Genomic DNA, 18,964 nt, shown 5'->3' on the forward strand with positions numbered 1-18,964 from the left:
TTACCAATCCAGGCATTGCATGTCTCATTCTCCAGGACATCTGTACATATTCATTCATGGGATGTGCTACAATCAGAGGTACTCATTTATAGCCCTGGAGGTCTGCAGTGGCTGCAGGTTTTTGTTCTAATCAGTTTCGCAAGTAGAAGCCAAGCCTAGAAGATAATGAAACTTGGAATTCAATTTTTTGTTTTCTGAGAATTTTATCTACAGTATATGTTTTCTGGTTCTTCCCTTCTCTCTCATTTGTTTTAAAACATTTTATTAACGCAGTTAGTTCCTGATGCATGTACTGTATAAAGCTAAAATGGAACCACATTATCATTTGCACCTCTTCATTAACTGCTGGTTGGTTAAGAAAACAGGCAACAATTAAAGCCTTAAAACTAACATAGGCAATTAAAGGTTGTGAATTGTATTAAGCAAATAATCTAAAACTAAGCCCAAAAATATTGTTTATTAAGAAACTGGTTGAAGTGAAAACCTGCAGCCACTGTGGACCTCCAGATCCATAACTGAGTACCCCTGAGCTACAAAAAAACACTACCATTCACTTTAGAAAGCACAAAACTGTGTGTTATCACGAATAAAAAAACATTTTGAAAACTCCACAACTCATCTAAAAACCGAGGAAAAATATGTAAGATTAAATCAAATTCACATTTACGTATTGTTTCATTAATGCCTTTGCTTCAGTGGCTGATGGGACACCTTAAAAAATCAAATAAGTACTCTGAGTGAGTAGATTATCAAGCCTAACTAGAAGGAATTGTTCAAAGGACAAAATCGCCTTTAACAGTCATTTGTAATGACTGGCACTCAAGGCGCTATAGAGGACCATTTATCTACAGCCCCCCAGCGCAATCCTCTTTTCAAAGCTGAAAGCTTTTCCCGGGTCTTCCTTCTAAACTTGTGTTCTGTTCCTTTCATCTCTTTTTGAAAACGCCTTTCTATAGATCCACCTATCCTGGTTTTGAAGATGTGCCCATTTATGCTGTTAAAAAGGGTACTCAACATAAAAAAAAAATCAATATGCAAACTTGTATTGAGAAAACTGTCGCTTCTCAGGCTTGGCCCTTCATTTTTTCCCCTCCTATGGAAAACTTGAAACCAGAATAGTGTTATACGGACTCTTTTATTTTAACTAATTACATACTCGACAGGTTCCTATTAAATCTTCATGATAAAGCATACCAAACAAAAAAGAAATATACTATATTTGCATTGTGTGACCGATCTGCCTCTGGAGCTTCTCACATGTGTAACGTAAATTGTCAGTCCTTGGGCAACTTTCCTGTGTTTCTCTTTGTTCACTAGCCCAGCAAGAGTTAACCGATGATGGAGAGGAACTGATTAAAAAGGTCACCTGCTGGGTAACCACATCTGGGGTTCAAACTGCCTATCTATCTATCTATCTATCTATCTATCTATCTATCTATCTATCTATCTATCTATCTATCTATCTATCTATCTATCTATCTATCTATCTATCTATCTATCTATCTATCTATCAGAACTGGCGAGTTTTTCACCTTCTAGGCAAACCAAAACATGATGACTCACTGTCTAAATAACGAGTACACTTTTTGTCACATTAGTGACTTGTGTGCTTCCTCATTGAGCCATTGCTTGACAATGAAGCATTTCACTCTGAGAAGGACTCTTTGCATATGACATTTGTTCTTTGATTTTTTAAAAAGGTTCCTAACATGTGAACAAAACAGAAATCTTTAATGTCTGGTATACTGTCTAGCAGAATGAAACAGATCAAGAAAATCTGAACTGAGCATGTGCGATTGAATGCAGCAAACATCATCTTGAAACCAGGGTCCCATTGGTATTTCACAAAAAGTGGTGGCTGGTGAAAAAAAATTGGGTGGGGGCATAGCTGTTGTGGTGACAAACTGCAGCAGCACTTATCTATTATACAGTGCCTTTCACATCTATCTATCTATCTATCTATCTATCTATCTATCTATCTATCTATCTATCTATCTATCTATCTATCTATCTATCTATCTATCTACCATATAGTGCCTTTCATATCTATCTATCTATCTATCTATCTATCTATCTATCTATCTATCTATCTATCTATCTATCTATCTATCTATCTATCTATCTATCTATCTATCTATTATATAATACCTTTCTATCTATCTATCTATCTATCTATCTATCTATCTATCTATCTATCTATCTATCTATCTATCTATCTATTATATAATACCTTTCTATCTATCTATCTATCTATCTATCTATCTATCTATCTATCTATCTATCTATCTATCTAAAGTAGCAATTTAGAAACCTAGAATGATCAAAAATAAAAACACTTTTAAAAACTGACGCATTACTTATGCTTAAAGTGCCATTTAAAAGAAGATTGAAAAGTAGAATTTGCTTATTATAAACTCGTCAATAACACCAGTTATGTTTAAAGGCACCTGGAGTGTTGGGGAGGTTTTGTGCCCTGTTGAGGATGGAGAATTGTGATTTGTTTGGTGCCTGAGGATTAATTTGATACTCATAATGTTTGGATTTGTCTATTTATATTTTTGTTATTTTGAAATTTCTTTCTTAACAAATAATTTGTTGTCATTGTTGGTTACATTTAATGTTTTGCTTTCCTTTGATCTTCTTTGTCCTTTCATTGACTGCCCTGTTTAGTCTAATCACCACCCAGTTAAATGGTACAAATAATTACAAAAACAGGTGGAAATAAGCATGCATCAGAAAAAATTCACAACAACACGAAGTGCAAATCTGCATAATCAAACTAAATAAACATTCTTTACACACACAAAATACCTTCTGTGCATCATAATAACCATGACATGTGTGTGTGTGTGTGCATGTCAGGACAGGGGGGCTATCCCAATGCACCCTCAGTTTTGGGTAGTCCTCTGAGTTGTGAGAGGCCACAAATGCTTTTGCCAGAACATTTCTGCTTTTTCAGGTATGGATAAAAATCTCTAGTAGATGTCATCACCTGCACACGTTAATAGCAGCAATTTCAAAACTTCCTTCAGCTGCTGTAAGACATCTCCAGCTCTACCAGAATGCTGCTGCTTGACTGGTGGTGTTCTGTTTCCCTTGTTTGACTCCAACTCCATCTTTGCTTTGATCTCTCCACTGGCTTCCTGTTGCTGCAAGGATCCTGTTCAAAAATCCTGTCTTGATCTCCAGTTCTCTGAACGGTTCTACTAATCAATATCTCCAGTCCTTGGTCTATCCATATGTTGCTTAAAGGAGTCTCTTTGCTGCCTATGCCTGTCTGTTGACTGTCCTTCCTCATGCCAGACATGCCAAGACTGGAAAATACTGAGGAACGATCTCTCTTAATCTGTTCAAACCGCAGCCACTTTACTTCTCTTTAGGTGTCTTTTGAAAACAAACCTTTTCATTGAATATTTTAGTATCACTTAGTTTCTCTCCACCAGGACATCTGCTACTTTACTGAGTTTGGGATATGGATTTGAGACTTTGTTTAGTATAATTATATAGCAGTAGTTTGGGTCCCTCTTGCTTTACCTGTTCTCTGTTATTTTTCATGTTGCACCATCATTCTTTTATGTATTATAACTTGCTTTGAAAGTAAATAACCCACGTTAATAAAAGAATAAGTGTCTGGGTGTCCATCCAGTTGCTGTGTCACTGCCATTCCAACAGATGGTGCATCACAAACATTTGTGGCAATAAAATGCATTGCGTTTGTCATTCCAACGGATGGCACATCACAAATATTAACACTGCTTTCATAAATTCCATACCAAATGGCATATACAGAGGCATGCACATTGCATTTATCTTTCCAGCAGATGGTGCATTACAAATATTTCCAGTAATTTATTTTTTACTGCAAATGTTTGAGATGCACAATCTGTTGGAATGGAAAGTGCAATTTATTCTATTACTACATGGATTATAAAATACATCCCAATAGGTTGTGCACTCCAATCATTTACTCTAAGGTAATACAGCTTGTAATAATGATAATAGTAATAACAGCTTAAAAAGAAATAACTTTTAAAACATTAAATATAACATACTATACACATGAATAAAGATATATGTATATTGTGTCACCACCTGCACTCCCTGTAAAGAAATATAAATATATTCATAATTAATATTAAAATAATAAATATTATTGAATTAACAAATGAAAGAAATGCTATGTGGAACCAAAAACCAAACTCTCACCTCACAGCAGTCACTGCAGAACTGAAAGCGCCGCCACACTCACCTGCCCTTTCCTCTTAGAAAGGCTACTTTTACATGGCAGGGTCGTCGGTGTTAACTACCTCTCAGTTCTGCAATGGCACCGTTTCCTACTGACATGAAGCTTAATAAAATATTGCTGGGTTTTTAGCCTTCACAGTCTAATTAAAATGAACATAATAATAATAGTAATACTGGATGGGGAGAGGGAAGTCTGGGCATCTCTGCTCAAGCTGCTGCCCCCGCAACCCGACCTCGGATAAGCGGAAGAGGATGGATGGATGGATGGATGTAATACTGGATGGCTGTAAATAGAAGGCTGTGTGATAGACGGCCTGGAACCCTGCCCTGCCAGGATGCCTGGAGGAAGGTGGAACCGGGAGAGCGGCACTTCTTTTCCATGGGTACCCAGCCAGTCCTTGATCCCTGGGGGACAGCACTTCTGGGACACCAGGAAGTGCTGACAAACCAGGGATGGTTTATGCCCAGAGTGCTTCCAGGTACATGGACAACACTTCCGCCACACTGGATAGTGCTGCCGGAAGTACATCATCAGGCACCTGGAGCACATCTGGGGCTGGATAAAAGAGTCGCCTCACTCCATTGGGGGAGCCGGAGTCGGGTGGAAGAAGGACGGAGCTTGCGCAACAGGATTGGAGGCGGCCAAGAGAACCAAGGACTGTGAACTGTAAATAGTGTTTATATATATATTTATTTGAATAAACACGTGTGTTGTGGACACCTTGTTGTCATGTCTGTCTGTGGCCAGGCTAGCTTTTACAGCTGTTAGTGTCGGGACACAAAGCTGACACCCTGGATGAAGCCCACAGTCGCACACACACTCATCCTCACTCATACTAATCGAGTTTAATGTTGATACCCTAAAGTTGATGCCTCAGTATGAGATTTCTAACCTGAGGGGATGTCATAATTGAGGATTGCCATTGCTGATTAGATTTTTCAGGGTATGACACATTATGATGCCTTTCCAGCACAGTTTCATGTTTCCAAAGTAGCGTCCCTCTTTCTGACGGCCAATAACGTGGGGCTGGTGTCAGTGCAAAGGGTTCACAGGTATGGTGAGTTCAGACCGAATATTTTTTTTGTTTTCTTTTTTACATTCACGAGACTTTAGACGAATTTGTCTTGTTTCTGTTTGTCAGTTCCAAAATACCTGTGTTCCTTATTCCTTGTCACTGCATGTATCACAGCACATTTTGGAGTTTTGGCAAAATGGCACAGTGCAGTTTAATTTGGTCCATAAGACCCCTCCGGTAGTGTTGGTGACACAAGGACAGGAAGACAGGGAGACCTGGGGGAGTCCTGAGGGAGTTGGCTACTTATGCAGGTACGTTTAACAGAAAAGATCAGCGCATTCATCGCTCATTAGCAGCTCTAGGGGTCTTTTAGTGCATGGCCTACTCTACCGGATTAAACGACCAAGTAAAGGGAGAACAGGGAGAAAGAAAAAGAAGAAACAAACAAAGAAAAAAGAAATCAAAATCATAGAGAACCACAGGGAGTGAAAGTAATTGAGTTTGGAAGTGTGAGCAAAATGTCATCCGAGGTGGAGCGTTCCAGGGAGATGGGCAGAAACTGCTGAGCCCCAGTTTGGAGCAGCTGAGATTGAGGGCTCGAGATGACTTACTGCAGCAACCAATGGCAGAGAGAGATAGATAGAGATGGGTGGAGGTGGAGTCTTAGTGGGTATCAATGCAGGTGGCTGGGAGCAAAATCCAAGGAGAGCCCAGTGGTGTCTGTTACAATAACAGTCCACAGACGTCAAAAAGGTTTGGGTCAGCCACCCGTATATTTTGCATTGGCTGCAAATGGTTATTTTTTTTTGAGTTGTTTACAGGTTGGAGTCCAAAACAGAACTGATTTGAGTTATGTAAAATGGTGGCTTTAAAGGCCGGAAGTGACGCCATCTGGACCAGAACTGGAAGTGCTGTCAGCTGGAGCACCTGTGCCAGAAGTGCCGTCTTTGTGACCGAAAGTGACGTCATCAATGGAGCCGGTACCTAGTGGAATTTCTTGAGGATAGCCTGCAGAGGACGGAGAGGGAAAGTTAGTGCAGCTCGCCACCCCCTGGTCTGGCATGGTACTACAGTAATCCCTCACTTATCACGGGAGATAGGTTCCAAGGCCGACCACAAAACTGAATTTCCGCGAAGTAGGGACACCATATTTATTTAATTATTTAACGTGTATTTGGACGTTTTTAAACCCTTCCTGTATTGTTTACAACCCACCCTTTACTCTATTAATAACAGGGATAACTGCTAAGCAATATGAAATCGGTAGATAAGTTTACACTTACTGTATAGCGAAGTACACGTAGTTATATATGACGTGATGAATATGCTGCGCAGTAAAAATGATGACGATGAAGGTGATAATCCCCTGAATGCAGTAGCAAGAGCACGTTACTGTAATGCTGAATGAGTGAGATGAGACTTCCTGGTTAATGCAACGCTCCGTCGCTGAGCCAATCAGCAGCACACAGGAACTTAACTGCGTGCTCTGATTGGGTAGCTTCTCAGCCATCCGCCAATAGCATCTCTTGTATGAAATCAACTGGGCAAACCAACTGAGGAAGCAAATACCAGAAGTAAAAAGCCTAACCCATTGTCCGCAGAAACCTGCGAAGCAGCGAAAAATCCGCGTTATATATTTAGATATGCTTACATATAAAATCCACGAAGTCGTGAATCCGCGAAAAGTGAACCGCGAAGTAGCAAGGGATTACTGTACTATAATTTAAGCCCTCTAGCTGCCTCCCATGTGTATGTGTGTGACATGTCTCATGTCTGCTGAATGACTGAGGGAGGACATTGGAGAAGGGAGGTTAACTAGATCTGCAGTGGGTTGGCACCCTGCCCGGGATTGGTTCCTGCCTTGTGCCCTGTGTTGGCTGGGATTGGCCCCAGCAGACCCCCGTGACCCTGTGTTCGGATTCAGCGGGTTGGAAAATGGATGGATGGATGAATATAAAAATGCATTTGAGGCAGTGTGGCCCCTAGTGGCTAAGACAAAAAGTTGCCGATTCATTCCCATCTGTAGTTTAACGAGTATATTTGGCAATTCCTCCAATAAGCTGAAGAAAAGGAAAAGAAAAAAAAGGCAATTATGATGTGTATGTTATGGAGCACCTAAAAAGACATGAGTAAAAAAAATAATTTTTTTAACTTTTTTTTTTTTGCTGATGTCCGTTTAAGGGCTCTGTAGTCAGTAGCTAAGGACAAACGTGTCAAGTAAATAACTAAGCAGCAGTGCCTTAAGAGCACAAGCTACAAAAGTCCTCTAAACAACCCCCTCCTCAAGCACATAAACTCTATACTTCATATTACAATACACCTAAAAATACAATATCCATGTCTGGAGAGCACATAAGGCGTAATAGGAATAAATATGGAGTAATGCGTTTCATGTGGCTTAAAACACGACAAGGAATTATTGCTCCTTGTTGGAGCTCGGCTTTGAACCAATATGGATAATTCTGAAGTTAAAAGAGTCTGTAAAGCACAGCATATACTAATAGGAAGTAAAAAAGAAAACATTTTTAAAGGGCGATGCTTTTATCTTCATTAGCCATTCAGCAATTTTTTTACTCACTTCTCTAGATTTCCACAATCTTCATACGCATCCTACAGAATGTAATTTTAGCTGCTTAAGGCTGGACAAAGTGAGCTCCATGCTAACAAATGAAATCTTGCAGATTTGGCATGCTGGTGTTCATTCATTCATTCATGCAATCGCTTGTTGGATCCCCTTATTTTAATACAGAATCTTTTCCAGCAATGTAGAAACCAACCCTGAATAAGATGCCAGTCCATCATTTATGCCAGGTGAAATTAGACTTAAGAACTGCCCTAAACTACAGATCATTAGGGACTGGGATGAAATTGAAAAAACCTACAAGGACACAGGGAGATCACACTAACTCCACACAGACTGCGATTTGAACCTCGGGTTCTGGAAATATGAGGCAGCAGTGCCCATGCTCACCAAGTCATATTCACTTTATTTAATATAGTGCTTTTCACAGTAGATGAAACAGGATCTATTAGAAATTAGCTGACACAGGCTTATCATTAACATTGACACACGATTTTGCTCCTTGTGACAAAAACCCCACTGTGCAAGAGTTCCTGGGGCAGCAGGCCATCATCAAAGCTAAACTATGGCCATTCAGTCCCTGTGAGTACACAATCTGCAATTGCCATGGAGGTGGCGCCAGTTTATCACTCAAAGAGTGCCAATGTAGAGTCATCCATTAAACAAACAAATGCACATTTGGGATGTGGGGAATATACTAATGAATCTGGAGATACCCACATGGACAATGGAGGAACATTCAAACTGTGGTGAGAGGGCTGAGGGAATGCAGTCATGAGCAGACCCAGAAACCAAATAAAGCAAGGGGGACAAAGTAGATCAAAAGAAAGGCAAACCTATTATGGAAATAAATATAAACAGAAGGTATTGAGCTTATGGGAATGAGATAACAGATAACAAAACAACAAATGTAAAGCCACCTTGTGTCGCAGTTATGGATGATCAGAATTGTCTATCAGATGGGGTTTCTACCAGTGTTGTATGAACTACTCAGCAGCCACACTTGAATGAAAGACTTATTGAAAAGTTACTCAAGTAAAAGGAAAACGTGCTCCTGACAAAAGCTCTTCAACCCTCTTTAAAATGCTGGTTCTTTAATGACATGTTATGGTTCTTCACTGGGTTCTGTGGTCAGTTGTAGAACTATTAATTGACCAAATACAATATCATTCTGGGAAGGGTTATTTGCATATGAAGTTGGTTCTTTGTGTTTTGAAAAACTTCCTAATATGTAGTAAAAAAATGAAATGTTTAACATGTGGTAGACTACCCAGAAGAACAGTAACAGAATAAGAAAAGCTGAACTTAGCATTCATCAATGGGAATACAGATAGCTCAGTGACACAATTTTTATCATTTTAGCTCTATACGACACCACAATGGATTTGAATCAAAGAAATCATTACATGATTGAAGTGCAGGCTTTCAGCATTAATTCAAAAGGCTTAACAAAAATATCAAACAAAATAAACCTGAGAGATAGTAGAAACACCAGGCGTCTCATGTATAAACGGTGCATACACACAAAAATGTTGCGTACGCCCGTTTCCATGCTCACATCGCGATGTATAAAAACTAAACTTGGCATAAACCCATGCACATTTTCACGCCAACTCAATCCCTGGCATAGGCAAGTTCTCCGCTCGGTTTTGCAAACTGGCGGCACCCAGCGTCAAAGCAGTGCTTTTGTTCCAGTGTGGTTTCCCTTTCTTTTTTAGATGCACATCCCTGATGCGGCTTTATCAAATACACTGAAATTAACCGCATATTGTTTATTAGTTTAAGGCATCTGATTGTAATTAACCTTTAACAATATAATGGCCATTCCAATACCATAGCTGCTTTAGCGTTGTTACCCTCAAGTATTTATCCCACTGTATCTGAGTGTGGAATCACAGCTCTCAAGCAGCTGATCGGAAAGAGGATTATCAGTATACAGCATCAAGCACATGCTGCCTCAGCCACGCACTATTTGAACTGCTCCTATAGGGAAAACACTTCAGAGTCGGGACCTCAAGGTTCAGAAACAGTTTCATCCCAAGAACTATAAACGCACTCAATCAGTACATCAGGCGCTCCTGGTAGAACTGTTTGTACTTATAAGTATAATTACCTCACTGTAAACTTGCATTACAGTTATAATATTGCACAACCTGAGCCACTTTATAAAGCGCGTATTTTCAGATCATGACGACTGGCTTCTAAATCGATTTAGATTTCCAAGTGATATCTTCTTGGAGCTCTTGATATCATTTTTAAGATGAAATACAGCAAAGTATGTTTATTACATTATACAGATAAAATTTTAACATCATTTAAATAATCTATATTTTTAATAATTAAATGTGAGGATACGGTGCCACAGCACTAGCGACAACCTGGCATCCCAATTCAGGGATTGTTCCTGCCTCGCATTGTATGCTTGCTGGGGCTAGAGTGACACTGGATGGAGAGATGGATGGAATAATTAAACATGTACTACAAAGATATTTCAATATTCCATAAAAGTTTTGAAGAATCAGCGTTTTCAGCTTACAGATGGCTTCACATTTACTAAAGAACTGATTGTGTGGCGATTAGTTACTTGGAGAAAGAAAAATAAGGACAAGAGTTGGGGGTTAGTTCATTTGAAAGAGACAGCACTGCTGCAGTAAATTATTTCATCGAAGGTCGTGCATGGCACACCAAGCATCTTGCAAGAGGCAGGAACAATCTCTGGACAAGGCGCCAGCTCATCACTATCACTGCGCCACCGTGTTCCCATGTTTAATACATGTTTTAATTTCTATCATCATGAAAATTATATCAAGTATACATCTTAGTATTTAAATTGTTCAGCAAGCTGTAATATCATGAATGTAATGGATTCTGTGTCTTGTCGGAGGAAGAGAAAGCCCGTTTAAGAAGTACGTGGTGATTCACACACGTAGAGTACATAGAAGAACATATATAAAACAAAGCATTTAACGTGCTACTTTAGTTACAATTGGATTTGAGAAACTAGTAAATTAAACGATTTTAAGATGAAGTTAATGACGTTCTACTTTAATGACAAAATAAACTACATGATTAAAGTGGAAATTTCAATTTTAAAGTTGACATTTTGAGCTTTTTTTCCACTGTGTGCCTATATTTTTTTCTTTTCTCTGTACTCTAATAAGCTTCCATATGACACTCGGACGGTGGGCTATGGTGATTCTGATATCTGACAACTTCTCTTTTATTTCAGGCACTGTGCGACTTTGTGAACTTGAACTTTCGAGTTTCTCCGACACTCTCTGTCATTCAGTCAAGTTCCTTTGGTTATTCATACCACTGTTTACACTAACAAATAGTACGTTTTTCTTTGCCTCCGCTTGGTATTCAGTAAAATTCTTCTATGTTCCCCTTGCTTTTGCCATTGTCTTCTCTCAGAACGCTGAATTTAAGGGCTATTTATATTGATTTGCAAATTCAAAGAGGTGTAATTCTGGGAGGAGTTTGGCAGTGGCAGCAGGCGTGTGCACGTGCGTTACTTTTCATGCTAACCGGGATTTATGGAGTGGAAGAATGTGAAAGTTGGCGTACGCATAGATTCATGCATCTGGATTTTTTTTGTGCGTACGCACATTTCCGCTTTTGTCCGTGCCATGTTTTAGTGTGAATTCTACGCACAGCGTTATGCATAAGGCCCCAGGAGTGGTCAAATCAACCATCTGGTACATTCTTATAGAGAAGGAATGAATTGGTGAGCTCAGCAACACCAGAAGGCCTGGACAGCCATGGAAGACAGCTGTGCTGGATGATCTTTCCTTGGTGAAGTATAACCACCTTTCACAACATTTAGCCAAACCAAGAACACTCTCTGGGAGGTAGATCTATCATTGCCAAAGTCTACAATCAAGAGAAGACTTCATGAAAGTAAAGAGAGAGGGTTTACCACAAGGTGCAAACCATTGATAAACCTCAAGCATATGAAGGACAGATTAGACTTTGCCAGAAAACATTTTTCCAGTTTTGGAAGAGTTCTCTTTGGACAAATGAAATTAAGATTAATATGTACCAGAATATTGGATAGAGAAGAGTATGGAGAAGAGAAGGAAAGGCTCATGATCTGCAGCATACCACATCACCTGTAAAACATGGTGGAGGCCGTGTTAGGGTATGGGTATGCCTGACTGCCTTTGGAAGTGGTTCACTGGTATTTATGGATGATATGACTGTTGACGGAAGTAGCAGATTGAATTCTGAAGTGTCCAGGGCTGTACTGTCTGCTTAGTTTCAGACAAATGCTGATAGGATGATTCTTCACACTACAGATGACCAATGAGATAAAACATACAACGAAAGCAAACCAAATGCTTTTCAAGGCAAACAAGTGGAATATTCTTCAAAAACCAACTCAATGAACTGACATCAACCCACCTGGCCTTGAATTTCACTTGCTGAAGTCAAAACTCAAGGCAGAAAGTCCAGTGAACAAGCTTCACCTGAAGACAGCAGCAGTAAAGGCCTGGCAAAGCATCACTGGAGTGGAAACCCAGCACTTGGAGATGGCCGTGGTTTAAGACTTCAGGCAGTCATTGACTGCAAATGGTTTTCAACCATATATTTAAAATGGATGCTATATTTATGATGATGTTTGTTTGTCCAAATACTTTTGAGCCCCTGAAAATGGGGGGACCATGTACAAAAATGGCTGTCTTTTCTAAACAGCTCAAACAATGTTTTTGTTACACCCCTTGAATTAAAACTGTAAGTCTACACTTCAATCACATCTCGATTGCTTTGCTTCAAATACATTGTGAGGGTGCACAGAACCAAATTTTGATAAGTGTGTCTCTGTCCAAATACTTATGGACCTAACTGTATGCAGCAAGAGTTCTTTTAAAATCTTGAGCCATTAGTATGTTACAAATCTGTTACCATCTATTAATGGTTATTTATGAAGCTTCTTATGGATCTAAATTAATCAAAATTCTTTCTGGAACCTTCAAGTTGATGGGACTTTTGGGAACCACAAATGGTTCCCCTATGGCATTGCTCTGAAGAACCGCTCTGGCACCTTTATTTTCAAGAGTGAAGTAAAAGTTTTGAAGTATCTGATATTAAGTGCACTTAAGTATCAAATGTCCAAGTAAATGTAGGTGCTCTTCCTGTTTTATATATAGTCTTACTAACTTTAAGTAATTCAGGGCACCTTCTATTTGCATGTGAGTCGTGAATGGCAGTGACATTCAGAATGAGTAAATGTCTTAATGCTTGTATGTTAAATTAGTGGGGTAGGCGCCAATAAGAGAGACGTGCAGACTTGCTCGCATTAAGAAGGAGCCAGTCCGTTCCTGAAAACCCTTTCATAAAGTGAGATTTCATACCTCAAACATCTAATATAAAAAATCATAAACTGTTTGGAGGTCTGTTTGTTTGCTCACCAGTCCAATTTAAAATATATGCTCTGTGTCATATTGGGAAGAGAAGGATGGAAGGATGGCAACACAAAAACCAGCACAAACGCAGAGACTGCAATTCCCATCATTCAGTAGGAGTGCACTGGGACTGAAGAGAAGATGACTTTAGCAGGCAAAAAGTTTTGTAGCAGTTAAAGAGCAACCTTATGACCACAGATATGTATAATGTTTTCTTCTCAAGTAATCTGGATACAAATTTCCTTATTTCACAGGATTACATTTTTTGTCTCATCTTGAGTTGAGTGGTGGCTCTGAGGCTAAGGATTTGCACTGGCAATTGGAAGGTTGCTGGTTCAAATCCTGTAAATGCAAAAAGTGACACTATTTTGTTGGGCCCTTGAGCAAGTCCCTTAACCTGCAATTGCTCCGTCCTGGGTACGACGTTAATCTGCACCCACCCCTACAAGTAGGCCCTCCAACCTGCAGGGAAATCCTGGGGGTTTGTCGCAGAACTGGCACTACAGCCACCCTAAAAAAAGTCACATTGGTTCCATTCCATATGAAGTAGTGTGGTGCTGAGGTGTCACCCGCTGCATGGCTGCATTCGGGTCCTAAACTGGGATCCTGAGTTGGTTTGTCATGTGGTGGGGGTGCTGTATCAACGCGTGCTCCTAACCTTTTGGGTTGTGTTTTTTCCCTTAATGAATTTCTAAAAGACAATTTCTTCTTGTTTTTTGATATCCAGGCAATGACAGATAATGTTGGCAAGTTATAAATAATTTACGTGGAAACATTTTTAAGTGTTCTTTGGCCCCAAAAATGACCCCCTTTTAAGTTCAAATAGCTATAAACTACATGGAACTTAACAGAACTAGTTTAATAATAATATTAGTCATCAAAAGAACCCCAAATAAGGCAACACCTTTCATTACATAATATGTGAAAAAAAGGGCTTTACCTGGACTTTATCACTTCTAGTCTCACATTCAACAGAATGGCCTTTTGTTTAATTTTGGGCTTTTCCAACTAATTCATAATCTGTTTTGGAGCTGTAATGTCCAGCATAAGGTAAGAAGATGTAAACTACACACATGACAAGATGAGTGAACCACGGCACGTGAACACAGAAGCACATCACCCTGTTTGGCAGGTTGAAATAAGGAGAGAGTCTGAGTGCAGTGGGATCAACTGTGGAAATGGCTGAGACTCTGATAGCATATCCCCAGTGTCCAGCCCCACCCTAAACATCTAGCCCCGCCCCATTGCACTGGCTGCCATGAGGTGAGGGTCTTAAGGCAGCAATATCTGTTGTGGAAATGACTGCGACTCTGATTGCATGTCCTTAGTGTCCAGCCCCACCCCAAACATCTAGCCCCGCCCCATTGCACTGGCTGCCATGAGGTGAGGGTCTTAAGGTAGCAATATATGTTGTGGAAATGACTGCGACTCTGCATAAGGTAAGAAGATGTGAACTACACACATGACAAGATGAGTGAACCACAGCACATGAACACAGAAGCACATCACCCTGCTTGGCAGGTTGAAATAAGGAGAGAGTCTGAGTGCAGTGGGATCAACTGTGGAAATGGCTGAGACTCTGATAGCATATCCCCAGTGTCCAGCCCCACCCTAAACATCTAGCCCCGCCCCATTGCACTGGCTGCCATGAGGTGAGGGTCTTAAGGCAGCAATATGTGTTGTGGAAATGACTGCGACTCTGATTGCATGTCCTTAGTGTCCAGCCCCACCCCAAACATCTAGCCCCGCCCCATTGCACTGGCTGCCATGAGGTGAGGGTCTTAAGGCAGCAATATCTGTAGTGGAAATGACTGCGATTCTGATTGCATATCCCCAGTGTCCAGCCCCACCCCAAACATCTAGCCCCGCCCCATTGCACTGCCTGCCATGAGGTGTTCTTGCGATGACTGCACAGATAACTAGGTGTTAGCGCCATCCCTGATTCTTTGCAAACGCAAATTTTAGTAAAGCACAGGAAGTCTGTACTTTAGATAATTCATTGAGTAAAAAATTGTGGATTGTGTGTGTTGCCCTTTTGTTGTGCAGTAACAAATGTGTCAAGCAAAAAATTTGGAAGTAAAAGTAGCCAGTTGCATATGAAAATGTAGTGAAGTAAAAGTACAAAAAGTAGACATAAATTTTTTTTATTGAAGTCAAGCAGAAATATTCTCAAAACTTACTCAAGTAGTTTGTTACTTTGTTATTTTATAATCCTTGATTTATTGCTTGTGATCTCAAAACATATTTCCACTAGAGGAGGATTTACTGTCAAACTCCGGCCTATGTAAGGGCAAACACAAGATCTTTTTAAAATGAAAGATTAGTACAGCAAAAAAGGAGTTCAGATAGGAAACAAACTTCCAATACTGTAATCGAGTGGAGAAGTCACAAACCAGAGCAGAAGGCCAAAATCCAGAAAATCACAAAAAGCACAAAGCTCAGCAAAAGACACAAGAACTCACCAACTCCAGAGCACATTCACAATGAACTTCAAGGTACCGTGAAATACCCTCCACCCTTATAGAGGTGAGGGAAGCACCTTGAGGTGATGGGCAGGTGGTTCTGCCTCTTGGGGAACTACCCACAAAACACATTTAATGTAACTCAGACATACAGTACATATATAGATAAAATCAAAATCAAAGAATAACACATTTGATCAAAAGAAATATTAACACAAATAAAAGAATCAATAATGAACAAAGATGGCACAATAAAGGTAGTTGAATTCCAGCCAGAGGGGGTAGTCTGGCTTAGACATAACACCATACACACATATCTTGATCCCCCCATACTCTCTCCTTCCACCCTGTGCATTTGTTTTCTTACCCCTGCTTCTCCTGCCAGTTGTCACTACTCGACCTCATAATCCCAAGCACATCAAGTTGGTGGCTTGGAATAGGTGGCTAGTAAGTCCCAAGCAGAAATTACTTCTGGGGTAGGTCATTATACCTAATAGCAGCAAAGGAAACTGGTGGTATGTCCGGCTAGATCTCCACCTAGTGGCTCCAGGTGTCCCTTCAGCACTGGACTTCAGCCTTCTATTAGATGCACAGGCCATACTCTAGGCCAGCGTTTCTCATCCTTTAAGTATTTGCGACCCGAGTTTTCATAACAGTTTTAATCGCACCCCCCTAACGTTTTTTTGAAACCCTAATAAAATTTATTCCTATATTTTTTGCTGCCAATACACCACTACAAGTTTAAAATTTCCCTACAAATAGTGAAATTACGCCACATTCGGCAACATTCGCACCCCCTTTTTTGTTACTAGGAGGGGTGCGCCCCGCAGTTTGAGAACCGCTGCTCTAGGTACCTATTCAGACATATGACTCTTAGATTATATAATACACTAGTAAGGCCACATCTGGAGTAATGTGTGCAGTTTTGGTCACCACGCTACAAGAAAGACATTGCAGTACTTGAAGCTGGGTAAAGATAAACAACCAAGTGTATCCCAGGACTTAAGAACATGTCACACTCTAACAGACTTGGAGAATTAAACCTGTTTCGTCTGAGATTGCGCGGAGACCTGATCCAGGTTTTCAAAGTCCTCAAAGGCATTGATAAAGTTACTCCAGCAGATTTCTTTTAACTAAATGGTGAATCGCTTACTCAAGGGCTCCACTGGACATTAAGGTGAAGTGCATTTAGGACTGAAGCCAGGAAACAATTCTTTACTCAAAATGTTGAGGGAGTCTGGAACAAACTGCTTAATCATGGAGTTGAAACCATGGCAACCTTAAATAAGTATCTAGATGAGATATTGGGACAGCTTAGCTATTTTCTAAATAAATGAGTCTGATGGACAGGTGTAGATAGCCCTTCATTGCATTGAGACACAACACCTCTTTGCTGGTGATTTTATGTCATGACACTATTACCACCAGGGTTTCTGAAGATCCAACTCCTTCCCTGTTTTGTTGCAGTGTCATAACAATTGTAGTCTATCCCTGGCCCCTCTTTATACTCCACAGACCGCCTTTGGACCTGCAAGTCTGGGGCCATTAGAGAGCAGCATCAACTACCTCTGCTGCCATGCCACCACTTGGTACACTTTAGGCCAGCAGGTATTTAGGCTGAAACAGTAGCACAATTCCAGAAGTGAGATGCATTAGCCGAGCACACTGCAGACTTTGTACATCTTTGAGTATTTTTTCTGAAAAGTGTGGTGAGCAGACCCAAACCAGACAAGGCAAAGTGCCAATTGAGGACAATACAGTAAGTGCCAGACCCACAAGAAGGCAAAGCAGCTTCAGTCGTTTTGTCTGCTGGAGACAATTCTTTATTATTTAGTTCAGTCAGGAAAACAGGACAGAGTGAAAGCCCCCACTTTTCATCCCTACCATATTTTATATGAACAGAGTGAGGATTTGAAGCGGCGAATTGATTTTTTCTATTTTTATATTTGCCTTATAGCTGTTGGGGGGCAGGGTGGTGTATGCAAGACCCCAATTCTACCACACCCCCTGGGCTGTCCGATCTGAGGCTTTTTTTTTTTTTTTAAATAGTTGACCGACTGACCACTAAAGAATCACACCCTCCCGCCACTTAAAAATCAGAAAAAAATTAAATAAAATAAGCCGCCCCCCATCAATTTCCAATCTTGCAGTGTTCTGGTTGCTAAGCGACAGGAAAGGGAGATGACAAGAGAGGCAGGCAGATCAATTCTGCAGAGAGGGGTCTAAGCAAGCAGAAATGAGAGAAAGAGAGAAAGGAGGAATAGAGGAGGACATCAGACTGAAAGAAAGATAGAGGAGACTGGAAAATAGGGAGGAAGAGCAACAGGCACTGCTCAGAACTGAGGGTGGGCATGAGAGGCACAGGCGGAAAGAATGGGGTTGTCACATGGGCACAAGACAAGGCAGCCTGTTGGGGCTCATGAGGGACTTCCGAGATGTCCATATCAATGTTGCAAACCTCTGTCCAGGGGCCCAGAAGAGAGACCGTGACAAGATACGGTTAAAAAGCCAGCTTAAGTATCCATAGATCAATCACCAGGGGGTGCTAAACTTATGTTGGTGAATAGGTACCTTGGGGTTTATGCAAATACAAAAATTACTTCTTTTGTACTAACAGCAGGGAATCCCTTGTTCTGGCAGACCTAATGGCTATCAGTTTAGGCAAGCATCCCTACTACAAGGCCAGGGGACTTCATACTGAAGAGAAGAATAGACTCAGACCACTTAAAAACTCCTCTCCATATGGCAGACAGGTGCCCTTCTAAGTTGCAAGCAAGGTCCATACAAAAATGCTGCCGAACAGAGCAAGTGAAGTCCAAGGTTACTAAGAGAACACCAGGACGTAAGACACCATATGACAAACAGGACCCTGCCATGGACACCAAAAGGGTTATGATTTAGCACTGCAGAGCACAAAGCTGCTGGTGCAAGCCCCAACAACTTGCTGCATGAGCATGAAAGGACCACCTGAGTTGTCTAAGCATTTATATATTGATGTAGAATAGTGCTATATAAAACTATAAGGTTTATTCTCACCCCAACCCATAGACAATAAGACTCATTTTATATAGCGCCTTATTTTATACAGTAATAGAATATATACTATATTTACTATATACTGTAATATATTATATACTATATTATCTAACTGTAATGGTGCAGTTCTCTACAATGTAAAATGCTGGGTCAGTAACGTCACCTCAAGAAAGACTCACCAAATCAACAAACGGATTAAGAGAACAAGATCAGTTGTGG

This window comes from Erpetoichthys calabaricus, chromosome 12 (genome assembly GCF_900747795.2).
Source record: "Erpetoichthys calabaricus chromosome 12, fErpCal1.3, whole genome shotgun sequence".
NCBI classification, from domain to species: Eukaryota; Metazoa; Chordata; class Cladistia; order Polypteriformes; family Polypteridae; genus Erpetoichthys; species Erpetoichthys calabaricus.